The sequence below is a fragment of the Engystomops pustulosus genome, chromosome 10, assembly GCF_040894005.1.
Source record: "Engystomops pustulosus chromosome 10, aEngPut4.maternal, whole genome shotgun sequence".
Classification (NCBI taxonomy): Eukaryota; Metazoa; Chordata; class Amphibia; order Anura; family Leptodactylidae; genus Engystomops; species Engystomops pustulosus.
This window is the reverse complement of record NC_092420.1, coordinates 87,316,627-87,333,754: the sequence shown is the minus strand read 5'-3', so window position 1 is coordinate 87,333,754 and position 17,128 is coordinate 87,316,627. Positions and strand designations below refer to the sequence as shown.

General features: G+C 41.7%; 1 protein-coding gene across 1 annotated transcript in view; it reads left to right on the top strand.

The window, feature by feature from the left end:
• The window catches only part of AGBL4 (AGBL carboxypeptidase 4), a 1,134,440-nt gene that overhangs the window by 422,821 nt on the left and 694,491 nt on the right, over positions 1–17,128 (top strand). The window lies entirely within an intron of this gene.

Genomic DNA, 17,128 nt, shown 5'->3' with positions numbered 1-17,128 from the left:
CCAATAGCACACTGCCTGCAGAGAGGATATTAGGTTAATTTGTCTCCTCTTCCCCTGCTCTATAACATGTTGCATGTAGATAGGACACTATGTACTATCTGCTCAGCTCCTCCTGCTCTATAACATGTTGCCTGTAGATAGGACACTATGTACAATCTGCTCAGCTCCTCCTGCTCTATAACATGTTGCCTGTAGATAGGACACTATGTTCTATCTGCTCAGCTCCCCCTGCTCTATAACATGCTGTCTGCAGATAGGACACTATGTACAATCTACTCAGCTCCTCCTGCTCTATAACATGTTGCATGTAGATAGGACACTATGTACAATCTGCTCAGCTCCTCCTGCTCTATAACATGCTGCCTAGAGATAGGACACTATGTACAATCTGCTCAGCTCCTCCTGCTCTATAACATGCTGCCTGCAGATAGGACACTATGTACAATCTGCTCCGCTCCTCCTGCTCTATAACATACTGCCTGCAGATAGGATACCATGTACACACTGCTCAGCTCCTCCTACTCTATAACATGTTGCCTGTAGATAGGACACTATGTACTATCTGCTCAGCTCCCTCTGCTCTATAACATGCTGCCTGCAGATAGGACACTATGTACACACTGCTCAGCTCCTCCTGCTCTATAACATGCTGCCTGCAGATAGGACACTATGTACAATCTGCTCAACTCCTCCTACTATATAACATGCTGCCTGCAGATACAACACTATGTACAATCTACTCAGCTCCTCCTGCTCTATAACATGCTGCCTGCATACAGGACACTATGTACAATCTGCTCAGCTCCTCCTGCTCTATAACATGTTGCCTGTAGATAGGACACTATGTACAATCTACTCAGCTCCTCCTGCTCTATAACATGTTGCCTGTAGATAGGACACTATGTACTATCTGCTCAGCTCCTCCTGCTCTATAACAAGCTGTCTGTCCATTGGATTGCCTCTGCTGTGTCATGGGTTCCCTTTATCTTTGAGCATTGGATTCACTATGAATGATTAATTCAGAGAAATCCCCATCTTCTCTCTTTGGAGGCTCAAAAGCAGTAACTTAAAGATGAATCTTTTATTTCCTGAAGACCCCAGAATAATGCCTGGGGGTGAGTAACGCTACCGGGGCGGCCGGGGTTGTGTGGGTTTCCATGTAGGTGAAGATGTGAAGCACGAAATGTAAGAGCGGAATATCACAGGAGAAGCCGCATGTTCTGACTGTTTTACAAATGTATTTACCTGTCAGACAATGAGCTGCTGTCTGCTTCACACGATGTTCACCTACTCTACGACTTACCTCCAGGTTGATAGGCATACATATAAAACACCCACCTTCTATCATGTCCTTACAGACCTCAGCTATCATTCATACTGCAGGTTTTATGAAGCGTGTACAGTATAAGCAGCCTATACAATCATTACAGAGCAAAATACATCAACTATTACAATAATATTTCAGATTTAAAGGGATAGAGCATTAAGAACTGAGCAGATTGTATATAGTGTCCTATCTGCAGACAGAATGTTATAGAGCAGTAGGAGCTGAACAGATTGTACATAGTGTCCTATCTGCAGGCAGCATGTTATAGAGCAGGAGGGGCTGAGCAGATTGTATATAGTGTCCTATCTGCAGACAGCATGTTATAGAGCATAAAGAACTGAGCAGATTGTTCAGTATCCTATCTGCGGGCAGCATGTTATAGAGCAGGAGGAGCTGAGCAGATTGTACATAGTATCCTATCTGCAGCCATCATGTTATAGATCAGGAGGAGCAGATTGTACATAGGGTCCTACCTGCAGGCAGCATGTTATAGAGCATTAAGAACTGAGCAGATTGTTCAGTGCCCTATCTGCAGGCAGCATGTTATAGAGCAGGAGGAGCTGAGCAGATTGTGCATAGTGTCCTATCTGCAGCCAGCACGTTATAGAGCAGGGGGAGCAGAGCAGATTGTACATAGGGTCCTATCTGCAGGCAGAATGTTATAGAGCAGGAGGAGCTGCACAGATTGTACAAAGTGTCCTATCTGCAGGCAGCATGTTATAGAGCAGGAGGAGCTGAGCAGATTATACATAGTGTCCTATGTGCAAAAAGCATGTTATAGAGCAGGAGGAGCAGAGCATATTGTACATAGTGTCCGATCTGCAGGCAGCATATTATAGAGCAGGAGGAGCTGAGCAGATTGTATGTAGTATCCCCTGTGCAGGCAGCATGATATAGGGCAGGAGGGGCTAAGCACATTGTACATAATGTCCTATCTGCAGGCAGCATGTTATAGAGCAGGAGGAGCTGAGCAGATTGTACATTGTGTACATTCTCCTGAAATAACCATTATTCCTTTGGTATGAAGGGAGTAGCATTTTGTGACACTCGTATTCCTCCTGATTCATTGCTTTGTTGATCATCCCCTTATATACTTATGACTATTAAGTGTTCCTTTTATTCTCCGATATACAGGAGAGAGATCTGACTCTTCCTGACCCTCCCCAACGTAATGAACGCTTAGTCTTTGCCAATCTCATCCTCCTCGGCGCAGTCCCATCCCTTTAGGTCAGTGGATAATATTAAAGGTACGCGGAGCAGCAGGTTCACAGATAGAATGAAAACAAATGTATCACATGAGACTTGGGCTCAACATAAAAGGGCAAATTAGGATTAGGATGTGGGGAGCGTCGCACTCTTCCATAGGGGGCGCGATCAGTCAGGTTGTAGAGCACCTTGATCACCGCCACGGATATTAATCTGCAGGAACACTCCACTGGCTTCATCTCCAGCGCTAAATATGGAGCTCTCCAGGGGACCTGTCCTGGAACAGAGGTGGAGATGGTCTGACTCCGGAGCAGAAGGTACTAGGAACATTGTAATAAAAGTTATTCTACAAACTTTGAGCTTTTTGGCCAAACTTTAATGCAGGAGACTTCGAGGGGTTATCTGGTTTACAAACCATAGTTAGACTACTCACCCAATCAATAGAGAAGTCGACCATTTGAGGACCTCTTGCTCTGGAAGACTCAAGCGGAGCGCTGTGACCTGAAATTTTCAACACTCCAAGGGGGTCATTTATCTCATCTATTTATATCTCACTTTTTCCTTGTGTTAGATGTTTTTTTTTTCAGATCTCTTCTTGAGACATTTGTTACAAATGTCTCAAAAATGTCGCACAGATGTCTCAAGTCACTTCTTTCCATTTTCTAAGTTTTCCTTAAGTATGGTTTCGTCTGTTGTTTTTTGGACCAATAAATTGTGAATATTAGACAATTTGGAATAATAAATGTCATTTGCGACATTTAGCAGATCCGGAATAAAAGATAAATGTGTCTTACTGACGAAAAAACTAATTTCCTTTCAGAAGAAAATTAAAGATAATTCATAGTGTCATAGTATCATAGTTTATACGGTTGGAAAAAGACACTTGTCCATCAAGTTCAACCAAGGAAAGGAAGGGATTGGATGAGGAAGAGATTTATGGGAAACAATTTTATATAACATAACCATCAATGTTATTTAGGTGTAAAAAGGCATCTAGACCCTTCTTGAAGCTCTCTGCTGTCCCTGCTGTGACCAGCGCCTGAGCTCAGCTATTCCGTAGATTGACACTTCTTACAGTAAAAAACCCTGTCGCCTCTGGTGATTAAACCTTGTTTTCTCCAGACAGAGACAGTGCCCCCAGTGCCCCTGGATTTAATCCGGAACAATTTATCACCATATTTTTTTTATGGACCATTCATATATTTATATAAATTAATTGTCTCCCTTCTTACTCGTCTCTTTTCCAGACTAAATAAATCTAGTTGTTTTAATCTCTTCTCATAACTGAGACCCTCCATACCCCTTATCATTTTTGTGGCTGCCCAATACTAATTAATGGAGCAACTGGATGCATGCTGGTCCTGCAGCTCCACCAATTAGAAAGAACAGGATCCCCATGCTTCGGGTCCTGTTCTTGTGATCAGTGGGGGTTCCACTTAGTTGGGATTTTGTTCATGGGCTGTTTATGGATAGTGGATAAGGTAATGGAAATCTACCATCAAATTTCATTGTGATAAACCATGGACACTGATAGATGTAGGGATGGACCTACACCCTTTAAATCCATCACGATAAAACAGGGGCACCATACATCCAGGCACGGGGACTATGGTGATCTACTTATTTTTGTTATCCATGGCCTCCTTCCTTCTAAAATTAACTTTTACGACTATGCTGAGGGTCCTTGGGGTATCACCAGAACTACTCTTTGATGTAGCTTCACAATCTGCTACATTGTCTCACCCTCTCCCTGCTCCCTCAGCACTTTCCCCTCCCTCTGCCTGCTGTAATCTCACACAGTGGGAGAGGGGTAGTGCTCATGTGCACAGTGTAACGGTCTGTGAAGCTACAGCACTGAGGGGCTATGGTAACGCTGCAAAAAGCCTTCAGGCTCAATTGTATACAGGCAGTCCCCGGGTTACATACAAGATAGGTTCTGTAGGTTTGTTCTTAAGTTGAATTTGTATGTAAGTCGGAACTGTATACTTTATTATTGTAACCCCAGTCAAAAAATTTTTCGGTCTCTGTGACAATTGGATTTTAAAAATGTTGTACTGTCATAAAAACCAGGATTAGCAATAAATCTTCATTACAGACACCTGTGATAACTGTTACAGCTGATTATTGTAGCCTAAGGTTAAAGTACAATAAATTACCAATATCCAGAGGTCCGTTTGTAACTAGGGGTCGTATGTAAGTCGGGTGTTCTTAAGTAGGGGACTGCATGTACTTTTAAAAGTTGATTTTAGAAGGCAGGATCTATGAGTAATGTCCCTGGTTTATCATGATGGATTTAAAGGGTCACGCTTTCCATTCATTATTGTAACCCATCCCTTTAATCCATAAAGTATCTTTCCCTTTTTGTCAGCAGAAAGAAACTTTCTGCACACAAAGATTCCATAATTATTTCACAATCCCCATTTTTCTCTTTCTGTAATCAGTCATGTTGAGATCCTCAATAACTTATTATTTTTTATGAGTATTCAAGAAAAAAAAATGCTGCATCTAGTTTTAATGAGTAAATTTAATTGAGATACTTTTAGAGGAGGAATAATTAAGCCGGGGTTTTGATTTAGTGTGTTCTGCTGTGGAGGTTTTTTTTCCCATATTCTGCCATTATCGCTCACTTTCTACAGTTCAATCCATTTTCTCACTTCATTGACTTCCCAAATAGTGTCACCTCCTTCCTCTACTTTGCTCTGACATTCGCTGCAGCTCGTTTTAAAACTTTTTTGGCTATTCAAGGAAAAAAATGTGACAAACTTGTGGATTTTATTTCCAGTCCTACTGCAACGAACAAAGAACAACGTAAACTAATAATGTATGAAGAGTCCGACGGTCCACGGGTTATGTAAATGAGGGGTTCTTAAGGTGATTTGTTCTGAAGGTGATTCTTTAAATTTACACCAGAAGCATAATTCTCTGTGCTACAGACCCCAAGACTGGGATGTCTTAAAGGAAATCTACCATTTGTTTTTATGCATTGTGTACCAAACATACCTTGAGAATGCAGTAGTGACACTGATGCAGAAACATATCTTGTTTAATTCCTGGTCCGAGTGGTTTTGCTCAAATACCAATGATCAAATTAATGACCTTGGGAAATCTGGACCTATAATTAACTATCCAGTAAATCAATTTGCCAAAAAGGAGACTGAAGACATCACAAAAGTTATTGGCCAAAGCAGAGACCTATTTGGTATCAGAGTCCCCAATGAGGTTCTACCTCTCATTGAGAAGATCTATATGACTAGTACAGGAAATTAGGTATCAGACTTTATTCTGTAATTAAAAGGTTTTTTAAGGAATTCTGGAATTCTCCATGGGATGGTAACACCCACCCCCCCAAAAGTGTTTAGGTACCCTACTTCAACTTCTAAATTCTGTATTGTGCTTGTTACTTCTGATCTATCACATGTGATTGGGCTTCCGGGACCAGCTGCAACCTATCAATGGTCTTCTTGGGCCATGGGATGTCACTTCCTCTGATGTCACAAGAGAAGTCTGTTGTCTGAGGAGGCCATGGATTGTGGACCCCATGACTTGGCACGACAGGGTATCTCCTGCTTCTTTTCTACAGAATTACTGGAAAATCCCTTTAAAAACCTTTAACTCCAAACCATAAAAGAGACTTGACTAAGGTTAATGGCAGAACCAGACACCTATTGCAGATCAGAGTTACCATTCAGATAGCAGTGAGGAGGCATGAGCTTGCAATGTTATAAGCCCCGCCCCTCATCTATGACGGGAATATCAGGGGGTTCTGGTCTGGCATAGATTCTTCTATTACATGTGCCCGTTTAAGCCTCGACAGGCATAGGCTATAGCGAGTGTCCAGGCAATGGCAGGAATGCCCTGCACCGGGCCACCTCCTACTTTGCGTGGAAGTGGCTTAGAGGGGGAAATAATCTCAACCCCTGGTGGTTCATAAGGAATTGCGATTATTACGCCAGAAATTATGATTCCATCTTTCTTCCTATATTTTTGTTCTCCATGTGTACAACCACAAAATATTACGGTATAACCAGCCAGAGGATGTGCACACGGCTCCCAGACTGACTTGACCTCAGGATGAGCGTTTGCTATAGCCGGCTCCTGCCTTTGCTTCCAGCTGTTTAATGAGCGGGATCAATATTACAGAGCATTTTATATTTCTTTCATTACTGTAAACCTTCTCATAAAAACACAAGAAATTGCTGCTGTGCAGTTAACAAGACACAGGTGCTGGCGATTAACCGACCAGCAGGCCACCGCTTGTCCTGCAGGTAACATCCCCTAATGTACAGCAATTGTACTGGAATATGCGGCCCCCACATAGGCTTGATCAAGACCCTGAAGCAGCAGGGCACATTCATATTCGTACACACGTATCAAATGCAGGCATAATCTCTTATCCATAGCATAGTTGGTAGTCCAAACAATGTAAGCGTCTAGGATTATTACTACAGATGAGCGAATCATCATGTAGAAGCTTTTGTCGAATTTCGGAAAAGATTTGATTCAGGTCCAGGAGTCCAGGAAATTGGTATACAACCCCCTCCAGTCTACTAAAACACGGATTTTTCATGAAATGCTCCTATTCGTTTTGTTAATATTTTACAAATGTTTTAATTAGTGGTACTTTATTTGCCTTGGACATCAAAGATAATGGGGCACATTTACTTACCCGTCAGTAGGAGTTCCCAAAAGTGCATTGTCCGATGATAATGCACTGTGCCGCCATTCACTAAGATTGTGCGCCCGATACCCTACATGTGTCGCTTCCCCGCTCAGGTCCGACAGAGTACACCAACTTTTCAGTGGTGCATGTAAGTGCATTGGTTGCGACACAATTTTAATCTTAAATCCCGCACTCAGTCCAAATCAGTCGGCTCATCTGCCGGCCCGCCCCCTGATTTCTGTCTCATGAAACCCGGCACCACTGTTCCAAAATCTGATCGCATGCATTATAATCCCCTTCTAAATACCTGTCACAGCGGCGCAAATCCAGAAAACGTTTGGAAGTCTGATGGAAATGCGATCCGCAGACCCTTAGTAAATAATCCCCAATGTTGATAATGATTAGGGATGAGCTGATCCGTAAAAGTTTGGGTTGGGTCCAACCCAAACTTAAACCTGAATGCTCATCCCTACTGGTAACACCCGCAATTGCTGCTGGAACCAATCACAGGGGTTACTGCTTAAATGTGCTGCCATCATCTAGCGGATCACCCCTCCCCAATGATGCAATCCTAGGGAAGATGGTGGCACACACGCTACACCAACATTTAAAGAGTTTACACCCGCGATAAGTGTCAGCATCGTGTGATGAGTTGAACAATTACCCAAACTTTTGGTTGAAGTCTGTGTTCAGGTCAGCTCATCTCTAATAATGATATACTGCCCAAAAATGTATCTGGGATAACATGAAGAGACAGGAAGATTTGAGCAAACCTTCATCCAAAGGAGATATCAGCTTAGTTTCTGGAACCTCTTTGATGAGATTCTTCTGGAAGTGATGACTTGCCCACCATTGACCTCATCACCATTTACATGATTACATGAATAATAGATGAATTATAGAATGTATTCAGAAGTCCAACCTTCTTCTGTTTGTGTAGGCCTGGTGTGTAGGAGCTGACATTCTATGTTGTTCTTCAATTTATCGGGTGAAGTCCCAAGTGTCCAATAACATATTTCCCTAAGGCACAATAAAGGGGATAACTGACTGATTAATACAAGACAAGATTTGGGGTCCTCTATTAATAAATGAAATTGGGGTGTGAATGCTTGACCAAAAATGCACTGACTGCCATGTAACTTCTCCCAACCGGGAGGTCACATAGAAGTGAAGAGAGTGTTGGCCAAGCATGTACATCAATAGGCGTCATTTGCTAAGGGCCGGAATCGCGTTTTTCCGTCGGGTTAATATTACCGAATATTACCGTTTTGCAACGATTTTCCCTGATTTGCCCTGGGTTTTTGGCGCACGTGACTGGATTGTGGCGTATCGGCGCCGGCATGCACACGACGGAAATGGGAGGGGGCGTGGCCATCGGAAAACCTGACGGATTCAGAAAAACCACCGTATTTTTTAAAAAAAAATGTGTCGCTTGACACGCACTTACCTGCACCCGGGCTAGCTTGGTGAACTTCAGTGAACTCCGACGGACTTCAGTGCAGCAGCGACACCTGGTGGACATCAGGCGCACTACCTTAGTGAATCGCCGGAAGACACGAATCAGAGACGGAGAACCCGCTGCTGGATCGCGAATTGACTGGGTAAGTAAATCTGCCTTAATGTGTCACATGGGGCAGTCCGGAACCCTGAGGAATCCTGGGGGCTGAGGGACCCAGTGATTGAGCCCCAGCAAACAAGTTTCCAAAGGATAAGTGTCTATAGTGAGGACACCCCTTTAACGGGGACATTTTGTACTCTTTTTCTAAAAATATGCAAATTGGCTCAACACATGAAGGAAAAAAAACAAGACACCACCTGTAAACGGCTATTGCTAAATTCTTTCCATATCCCTTTAACAGAGGGATGTCTGTTTCGATTTAAAATGAGGTTGTTTTTGTCCATCTGGTGGAGAGCTAATTTGCATATTTCATCCCCCACAGAGTATTACCTGTAACTGGATCTCTTAAATGCGAATGAGTATCACTAGTCTATATCTAAAAGAACCAAAACTGAAAAAGTTACTGGCCAAAAAAAAATCATTTATAATTTCCCGATTTGCCTCGATGTTTCCAGATGTACGAGTCCACTTTCTGGCAGTTGTCTCGTCTTACCTTTAACGCTACTTGAGATGCAAAGCACTCGTTCCAAATTGCAAGAGTTTGTGTGATGTAATTAACTTTCCGCAGCCTCCCACACGTACTTAAAGGAAAGGGCATAGAAGTTTGAATTTCCTGTCCTGACTTTTGGACTCGGTGATAAAAGGAATGTGCAAGATTCTTGTTTCTTCCGTGAACATTTTATGGCTGATCCAAAAAGCAATTACCGGACTAAATTTAGCCTGATGTGAAAACACAGCAGAGAAAGTCAGTTGTGAGCAAATCTGATGATGCATACGGTCTTAATGCTTTATCGCAGCATGCTGAACACCTGCTCTGCAGATGTTCCCCTATTAAAGCAAAGTCCATTTAAAGGTGCGTCTCTTCTGACACTAAAGCAAAATAGTTTTTTTAACATAGAAAAACTTGAAAGTTCTTCTCCTATGTCACTAAGTCCTCAAGCATATGGGAGATCTTCTATGGTTATGATGTTAGAAGACATCCAGTGGAACATGAAGTATCTCAACCTCTCGAAATCAAAAACTTTTGAAGATCGGACCTCCAACGTACAAGGATGCCATATTACGCCATCAAAAAGTTTTCCAGAAAAAAACATCCATCGAAAAATATATTCAATATCAACTTGTCAGGGCTTTCTAAAGGCAAAAAAAAGCAAAATAGGCTGTAAGGACCTTTGGCTAGTGATTAGCGATGAACGGATCGATTCGGGTTCTGTAAGTTCGGCTGCACCTTGGAAAAAAGTTAGGCTCTGGCAACGATGGTGGGTGTTGACCCTTTAAATGCCTCTGGCCCGTGAGCCTTAGCGCTCTTTCACATTGGCATTAATTTTTGCTTCAGTTGTGCATCTGTTGTGTTTTGTCTCCGTTGTGTCCCGTTTTTCGGTTTCACATGGCTTTGAAAACATCACACCTGGTTTTTCAGCCTCATCAGTAAAAAAAAGGATGTTTTAAAGGGTTTTTTTTTGTGAACCCATTGGGGGTTATTTTAATAAGGGCCCGATTCGCGTTTTCCCGACGTGTTACCCGAATATTTCCGATTTGCGCCGATTTCCCCTGAATTTCCCCGGGATTTTGGCGCACACGATCGGATTGTGGCGCATTGGCGCTGGCATGCACGCGACGGAAATCAGGGGGTGTAGCCGAATGAAAACCCGACTAATTCGGAAAAACCGCCGCATTTAAAAAAAAAATCTGTTGAGGAGCTTGCACTTACCTTCACTCAGCCCGGCTCGGTGTATTCCGGCGCGTTCCGATGCTTTTCAGCCCAGCAGTGCCACTTGGTGGACGGCGGAGGACCTACCTTAATGAATCCCGGCCGGACCCGAATCCAGCGCAGAGAATGCGCTGCTGGATCGCGAATGGGCCGGGTAAGTAAATCTGCCCCATAGACTTTTATTGCCTTCCGTGATTCGCAGCAGTGAAAAAAATAAACATTTTTCTTCATAATTTTTGCCATGGACAACGGATCAGGAAAATACAAGCCAATGTGAAAACACCCATAGAAATCAATGGCTTTGTGAGGCATCCGTGGAAATCACTGAACCACGGACATGAAAAACAACGGCAATGTGAAAAAGCCCTTACTCAAACATCAACCATCTGCCCATCAATCAGCATTTCCGGATTGAGCTGGATCACAGAACCTGAGCTTCTAGCTGAAATCTGGGTTCAGGAACCTAAATCTTCAAAGTTCTCGACAGACCCTGCAGGGAGTAAGAAGAAAATCAGGAAGGGAAAATAATTTGGATTTATTGGATTTGGATAATTGTAATTAGGATGAGCACGAATAAAACTTAAAGGCAAGTGGATTATGGATTAGAAATATTTTTCCAATATGTTTTCATTAAAAATTGAGCTTGGTTTCTCTTCTGTAGTTGTGTCTTCCCACACTCTCTGCAGGTCTCTTTTTTCCATGTGCAGAGAGAGCCATCAGAGAAGCAGCCTAGGTTACATAAGTGTTATGATGACACATACAGAGATATGAGACACTAGCTAAAACGGCAAGGCGCTTCTTTGTTGTATTTCTCTGAAAGACACAAGTCTCTAGTAAGTGGGAGGAGAAGCATTTACAAAAGAGAAACCAAACAAACTTGTAAAGAAACATCTGCAACACCCCTGCCAATGCAGTGTACTTGCAAATTAAACCTCCTAAGGATATAATGGGAATCATTGAGACTGATCACCTCAGTGAGCCCTCTAGTGTCTATAAATGGTAATGCAGCTGGTTAATATTTGCTTGAAAAGCAAGGTTCTTATTGTTGACCAATTTCATGCATTGTTTATGACCACTCTTACACATGTGCTGGATGGATGCTAAAATTTGGATCTTTCTGCTACGCTTTGGATAAATCTTTTAAAATGGCGGCTACCAACTGCTCTCAATCATTACAGAGATTAAAGCGTCGATGAGCAAGAGAAAATTAACAAAATTGTAAATTATTAACTAAATGAAATAGAAGCTACTCATAAAATGTCTGAGTTTAGAAGGACTTTAGGAGCTATGTACTTATTTCCTGGAGCAACATTGGTTTGAATTTATTCGGACCAAAACCTATGGTATTTTGAAAAATCGTTGCAAACGATTGATAAAACGGTCTTAGCCGACATCTCTAAAAATAAATACTTTTTTAAAAAAAATCAACAATAAACTTTATCAGTGTCGGAGTGGCCCACCAGAGTACCAGAGGATCCCCCGGTGGGCCCTGGCCCAACCCAATACTGAACACCAGAGGTCCATAAAAAACAACAACACAATTTGAAGGCAGTTAGAGTATATTTCCTGGTGGATAATGAAGAATGGGCCCCCAGATTGATTTTCTCTGGTGGGCCTAAGGAAACCCAGTCCGATACTGAACTTTATTAAGAGGAACATGGAGTAAATGTACATTGAATAAAGCACATAAAGGTTGGTCTCTCAGGACCCAAAGTAGAGGGACCAGAAAGCATGAATCCAAAATGGGTATACATTGATCAAAACATTCAGAGAGTCATCTTCACATGACTGTAGGTGTAGATGTCCTCAATTATGAGCATGAACAGATAAAAAATTTAGTTAAAAAAAAATTCTCGACTGTCCAGTTTGACTCTGAGGCTCTATATACATGAACCATGTCGGTCCTACAGTGCAATGCAGTAAATGTAGTCTGTTATATTTTCAGCATCGGCTATTCAATAATCCATGATGACCACTACACGATCAGAGCCGATCACAGAGAATATCTTGGGTTATTCATGAAGACCTGTGTAAGAACTAAAGTGATGTTGCTGATATCAACCCGGAAGATATTTACTGATTTTTGAGCTCGCTGCTTTTTGAAACTTGGAATCTTATCATTTTGCCCTATTTTTTATCCTTAAATAAGTAAACATGTTTTTGGTAAACATTGCTGTACTATTGTACATCTTGCAGAATATCTTATCGATTTAAAGAGATGTGTACAGACCTTCTTAAAGACTAGAAAAATACTGTATTGGAGTATTTTCTAGTATGACCATAGAAACCAGTCAAGGCTAAACTATCCCAGTACAAATTAGTGTAAGGAATAAAAAGTAATAGCTAATTATTCCTTAAAGGGGTTTGCCCATGAAAGAAAATTCTCCACCCCCTTGGGATGTTTACACATTAAAGATCATTTATAACCCCTTACTTTATAATTTTACTCAGTTTTATTGCTGTTTTAGCTCCTATCACTCAGTAATGGTAGGTGTAAGAGTGTGAGCGGGGACTCTCTAAGCAGACACTTCATGATCCCTCTGTGCTGTAAGATGTTGTGAGCTGACAATGTGCTTAGATTACCAGGGTCCAGGTTTATATACACTTTCATCTAGCTTCTGAACGTTCACTAGTATCTGACACTTAGGAAGAGAGATGAGACAGATCAGAGATGATATGATGATTTTCAGCTCTACTATCACAGCCATTACATCTGTCAGCTCTACTATATGCTTCCCTCTCATCCCCTGGATAAAGTCCTTATCTGCCTGTAGCTTGTACCTTTACTCTCCTCAGGATGCTGCTGTTGTTTGTTGGCAGGAAGTCAGTGTCTGTGTGTGAGCTCGTCCTGGAATGCAGGGTGAGGGCTGGAGGCAGAGAGGAGCTCAGTGCAGGGTCAGACAGGAGAACAATATTTCTGCCGACCCTAAAGTCAGATGATTCAGGGTCGGGTTCAGGGGCAACCAAAATTGTGCACAGCAGAACTGATAGAGACGGGTTTGAATTATATCTGTGAAATGCTGCATTTTTGTTAATAACAGTGAATTAGAAAATGTGTTATTTTGTTATCCTGAGTACATTTAATAATCTTGTCTTCGTGGGAATAACCTTTTAAAATTCAGAATTTTAAGGCAGTCTTAATCTGCCTCTGAGCAGTACTGAAGCAATGTAGCATGAAAGAGGCGAGCCTAGGTTTTTGTTTGTTTTTCATTTTAGTTTTTAATTTACCCTTTTCCATTTTGGGTGAATGTTTGTAAATCCCACATGACCCCTTGTACACAGTCCTATATATTGGCTATATATATATATATATATATACACTCACCAGCCACTTTATTAGGTACACCATGCTAGTAACGGGTTGGACCCCTTTTGCCTTCAGAACTGCCTCAATTCTTCGTGGCATAGATACAACAAGGTGCTGGAAGCTCCTCAGAGATTTTGGTCCATATTGACATGATGGCATCACACAGTTGACGCAGATTTGTCGGCTGCACATCCATGATGCGAATCTCCCGTTCCACCACATCCCAAAGATGCTCTATTGGATTGAGATCTGGTGACTGTGGAGGACATTTGAGTCCAGTGACCTCATTGTCATGTTCAAGAAACCAGTCTGAGATGCTTCCAGCTTTATGACATGGCGCATTATCCTGCTGAAAGTAGCCATCAGATGTTACAGGGTACATTGTGCTCATAAAGGGATGGACATGGGCAGCAACAATACTCAGGTAGGCTGTGGCGTTGTACCAAGGGGCCCAAAGAGTGCCAAGAAAATATTCCCCACACCATGACACCACCACCACCAGCCTGAACCGTTGATACAAGGCAGGCTTTCATCCATGCTTTCATGTTGTTGACGCCAAATTCTGACCCTACCATCCGAATATCGCAGCAGAAATCGAGACTCATCAGACCAGGCAACGTTTTTCCAATCTTCTACTGTCCAATTTCGATGAGCTTGTGCAAATTGTAGCCTCAGTTTCCTGTTCTTAGCTGAAACTAGTGGCACCCGGTGTGGTCTTCTGCTGCTGTAGCCCATCTGCCTCAAAGTTCGACGTACTGTGCGTTCAGAGATGCTCTTCTGCCTACCTTGGTTGTAACGGGTGGCGATTTGAGTCACTGTTGCCTTTCTATCAGCTCGAACCAGTCTGCCCATTCTCCTCTGACCTCTGGCATCAACAAGGCATTTCCGCCCACAGAACTGCCGCTCACTGGATGTTTTTTCTTTTTCGGACCATTCTCTGTAAACCCTAGAGATGGTTGTGCGTGAAAATCCCAGTAGATCAGCAGTTTCTGAAATACTCAGACCAGCCCTTCTGGCACCAACAACCATGCCATGTTCAAAGGCCTCAAATCACCTTTCTTCCCCATACTGATGCTCGGTTTGAACTGCAGGAGATTGTCTTGACCATGTCTACATGCCTAAATGCACTGCCGCCATGTGATTGGCTGATTAGAAATTAAGTGTTAACGAGCAGTTGGACAGGTGTACCTAATAAAGTGGCCGGTGAGTGTATATATATATGTTAAGTTGGAAGCAGCGCCCCTTCGGCTTATGTGGAAACTTTACTTGTGCTATTTTTCACAAGAAACATCCGTGTTCAGTTTTCTTCACAGCAAACTTATTTTTCAAAAATATAAAAACAAGTTCCAATCTGTGATACTTTGGGCAATTTACCTTCAATTGCATCATAACAATGTTTCCTTTCTTTAAGCATTTCAGAGTATTTACACGCAATTGTCACCGATTTCCAACAGGAATTCATCTTCTGTGCCGGACGCGGCTCGATAGGTTGGATAAACATTGTTTTTGAGACAATTTATAACCCACAGGAAACAATTTTGAAAGAACTATAAAGATCCCATCAATCGCAGCTTGGTTCTGGAGAGAAATGTTCGCGTTGCTGACAGATACGTGTAATATGTCACTTTATGGATTCGACTCTTTTGTTCCAAGTTTGAAAGGTTCTGGATTATGAGCGACCAATAATTCTGGAATCGTCTTTAAAAGGGTCGTCATAATATTGTTTATTGTGTCTTTTGCCAAAAAGCTAATCAAATGTGCTGCAAAAACTAATCAAAGGTGCTGCATCTTTGCAGTTTTGAGTCTTCAAATGTCTCAAAATTCTCCTCCTCCCATAAAAACAAGCCCTCATACAACTGTGTTACATTTTCCCTATTTCTCAGATATATTTAGCTGGCTGTTGCTCTCTTATCACTCAACTATGCTAAAGTGAGAACTTGTGCGTCAGAAAACCCTTGTTAATATATGAAACAACAATAAATGTCTATTCCAGGATTGAAGCAGGACTTGAAGCACTAGATGCGTCTCCTCACACTGCTGTGTTCTTTGATCTCTGCATTCAATCTATTCATATCTATTCAAATACATATATATATATATATATATATATATATATATACAGGCGGCCCCCTACTTAAGAACACCCGACTTACGGACGACCGCTAGTTACAAACGAATCAGCTGTAGCAGTTATAAAAGGTGTCTGCAAATAAGCTTGTTAATTATTGATGATCTTGGAATCCAACATTTTTCAAATCCAATTGTCACAGAGACCAAATTCTGTTACAGTTTACAATTATAAACTATACAGTTCCGACTTACATACAAATTCAACTTAAGAACAAACCTATGGAACCTATCTTGTACATATATATGTATATATATATATATATTTCTACATTTCTTACGGCAGAGATGAGGACCACCGTGGACCACCGTGCTCCGAGTCTAGCAACAATCCTATTATAGATGCATATAGAAGTCCTGCTACTAAAGATATTATTACACAGATCTCCTGGATCCATAGCTAACACTATCTACAGCTTTGGATAATCAAAGCTGCTGGAGGACCCCCTTAATTTGTTAAATCCGTAAACATGTAGCAATTTTTATAATAATTGAATGTGTTCTATAAGTTTATGCATACATAATAGTAAACATTTCTGCTGTTATACCAGTGCCACATAACATTTCCCCAGAACGCTTTAGTGATTTCCATGTTTGCCGTAACCCTCCGCAGCTACACTACTTATTATTTGTGCCCTGAGTGCTCATTCATTTTACTGTTTTGCTGTAACATAATCCATAATTTTCACACTAAGCAAAGCTACAAAAACAAATGCCCAGCTGACTGCGCTGACATCCACCTCGGTCTCTGCTCCATGGAACTGCAAATTCTAAACACTAATCTCATCATGAAAAGGCAAAAAAAAAAAACCTTAAATTAGCAGGTAGAACACATCAAGGATGAAGGGACATTTAACAAAAGTGTTTTCTGGTATAAATATCAACACTTTAGAGAGCGGCAGGTTCAGCATCGTAGAATGTTTGCAACATGTTGCTACAAAGTTATTGTTTGTTGATATTGTGGTGTGTTGTTTCATACCTTTCATCTTGGCTGAGCATGTCTGGACGGTATGAGTGTCACCTGATGATCGTCTTTTCAAACATTTTACATATACTCAAGAGGGACATGTATCTTAGTTTTATAAAACACTATAAACAGTATGCAAACGCCACATTAAGCGCACATTTGACATAAATGCGATGCCAACACCACACAAATTTAATGCCAACAC